General features: G+C 36.6%; 1 non-coding gene across 1 annotated transcript; it reads left to right on the forward strand.

Annotated features, from left to right (window-relative positions):
* Nucleotides 1-2,441: 2,441 nt before the first annotated feature.
* Nucleotides 2,442-2,626, forward strand: LOC142722344 (U2 spliceosomal RNA). Its single transcript, XR_012874660.1, has one exon. It is a non-coding gene; the product is annotated as a U2 spliceosomal RNA (small nuclear RNA).
* Nucleotides 2,627-2,918: the final 292 nt, after the last annotated feature.

The raw sequence follows: 2,918 nt of genomic DNA on the forward strand, positions 1-2,918 counted from the left end.
GAGCTGTAGTTTTTATTAGTATAATTTTGTGGTACATGCTATTTTTTTGATCAGTTTTTATTCAATATTTTTTGGGAGACCAAAATCCAAAAATTCTCTCACTGTTTTTTATAAATTTTAAACGGCGTTCTCTGTGCAGTATAAACAACATGTTTACTTTATTCTGCGGTTCGATACCATTATGGTAATACCAAATTTATATATGTTTTACTACTTTTACACAATAAAAACACTTTTTTCTAAATAAAACAATGTTTTAGTGTCACCATATCCTGAGAGCCATAACTTTTTACTTTTTTGTTGACGGAGCTGTGTGAGGGCTTGTTTTTAGCGAGACAAACTGTAGTTTTTATTGGTACCATGTTGGGGTATGTGCGACTTTTTTATCACTTTTTATTCCTTTTTTTTTTGGAAACATCGTGCCCAAAAAAGGAAATTCTGTCATTGTTTTTTATTGTATCTTTTTACGGTGTTCACCGTGCGGGATAAATAATAGGATAGTTTTATAGGTCAGGCCGATACAAACGCGGCAATACCTATTATGTATAGGTTTTTTTAATGTTTTAATTTTTTTGTAATTATAAAAGGGCTTGATCAGGGAAACAGGGCTATTATTGTTTTTATTACATAAAACTTACTTATTTATTTTTTTCACTTTTTATTTTACACTTACTAGGGGACTGGAATATCTGATCTTCTGATCCCTAGTATAATACACTGCACTGCTTATGTATGTACTTATGTAGTGCAGTGTATTGTAACTGTCATTTTACAACTGACAGTTAAGCCTATTACGTCCTGCCTTGGGCAGGACCTAATAGGCTCCAATACCTGGCAACCAGGAAGCCGTTGCTAGGCTTCCTGGTTGCTATTGCAACCATCAGCACCCCGCAATTTTTCTCGCACGGGGGCCAACGGGGTACAGAGGGAGCCCCCTCCCTCTGTGTCAATCACTTAAATGCCACGGTCGCTATTGGTTAAACGGCGGTGATCAGAGAGAACTGTGATCACCGCCGTTGCAGCGGGATGTCAGCTGTATATTACAGCCAACACCTGCTGAAGATAAAGCGTGCACAGCTCCTGTGCCCGCTTCATCCTCAGGGTGTTACTGTACGCCCATTTGCTGGAACGCACCCCATAAAAGGACGTACAGTAACGCCGATTTGCGGGAAAGGGTTAAGGGGCTTTGCAAATGCGACATGGCATCCAAAACCATTCCAGCCAAATGTGAGCTCCAAAAGCCAAAAGGTGCTTATTCCCTTCTGAGCCCTGCCATGCGCCCAAACAGCAGTTTATGACCACATATGGGGTATTACCGTACTCGGGAGAAATTGCTTTACAAATCTTGGGGTGCTTTTTCTCCTTTAATCCTTTGTGAAAGTGAAAAAAGTCTACATTTTACTGAAAAATATTTATTTTATGTTCACTGCCTAATTCCAATGATTTCAGAAAAAAAAACCTGTGGGTTCAACATGCTTACTATACCCATAGATTTATTCCATGAGGGGTGTAGTTTTCAAAATTGTGTCTTTTTGGGGGTGTTTCCTATGTTTTGGCACTACAAGACCTCTTCAAACCGGACATGCTGCCTAAAATATATTCTAATAAAAAGGAGACTCAAAATCCACTATGTGTTCCTTCAATTCTAAAGCCGGTGAATCAGTCAAGTAGCAAACTGTTGCCACATGTGGGACATTTCTAAAAACTGTAGAATTTGGGCAATAAATATTAAGTTGCATTTCTGTGGTAAAACCTTGTGTTGCAGAAAAAAATTGATTACAAATGAATTTCTACCAAAAAATAGGAGTTTGTAAATTTCACCTCCACTTTGCTTAGAGTCCTGTGAAACGCCTAAAGGGTTAGGATTCATTCTAAATGCTGTTTTGAATACTTTGAGTGGTGCAGTTTTTATAATGGAGTAATTTATGGGGATTTCTAATACATAGGCCCATCAAAGCCACTTCAGAACTGAACTGGTCCCTAAAAAACAGGTTTTTAAAATTTTCTTGATAATGTGAGAAATTGCTGCCTTGTAACATCCTAGAAAAATAAAAGGACGTTTAAAAATTGATGCCGACATAAAGTAGACAAATGGGAAATGTTAACTAGTAACTATTTTGTGTGGTATCTGTCTTACACGCAGATACATTTAAATTTAAGAAAATGCTATTTTTTAAAAATTTTCTCAAAATTTTGGTGTTTTTCACAAATACTGAATGTATCGACCAAATTTTACCACTAACATAAATGTGACATGAAAAAACAATCTCAGAATGGCTTGCATAGGTGAAAGCATTCCAAAGTTGGGCTGTGTCCACAAGGCCAAAACTGCCTGTGTCTCTAAGGGGTTAAACTGATGAGAACAGATATTTTTTTTAATTAACCCCTTCCTGCTGCAGCAATTTTTCAGATTTTCATTGTATGTGTGTTTAAAACTACTGATTGTTAATAAAGTATTTAATTTAAAAAAAAATCTGTTCTTATCAGTTTAATATCTGATACGTCCCCTATCTGGGGACCGTATAGTAAATGGGTATTTAGAACAGGATTATGGAAAAAAAGATTGCTCTGTCCACTCCACGCATTGACCTGGTATTGCAGTTCTTCCAGGACTGATGCATTTTCCTAATCCAGTGATTAAAAGCAGAATCCAAGGCACTCCCTTTCTGTCTACAGCTTGCTGCACCCTCACTTAACCCAATTAATGACAGGTAACACTAATTAATAAATTAACCCCTTAAAGTCCATTTTTAATTTTTTAATTTTTGTTTTTCACCCCCCACCTTCCAAGAGAAATAACTTTTTTTATTTTTACGTCAATGGAGAGGTGTGAAGGCTTATTTTTTGCGGGAGGAGTTGTAATTGTCACCATTTAAAGTTACATATAATGTACTGGGAAACTGCAAAAATAAATTCAT

The sequence above is a fragment of the Rhinoderma darwinii genome, chromosome 1 (genome assembly GCF_050947455.1).
Source record: "Rhinoderma darwinii isolate aRhiDar2 chromosome 1, aRhiDar2.hap1, whole genome shotgun sequence".
Lineage (NCBI taxonomy): Eukaryota > Metazoa > Chordata > Amphibia > Anura > Rhinodermatidae > Rhinoderma > Rhinoderma darwinii.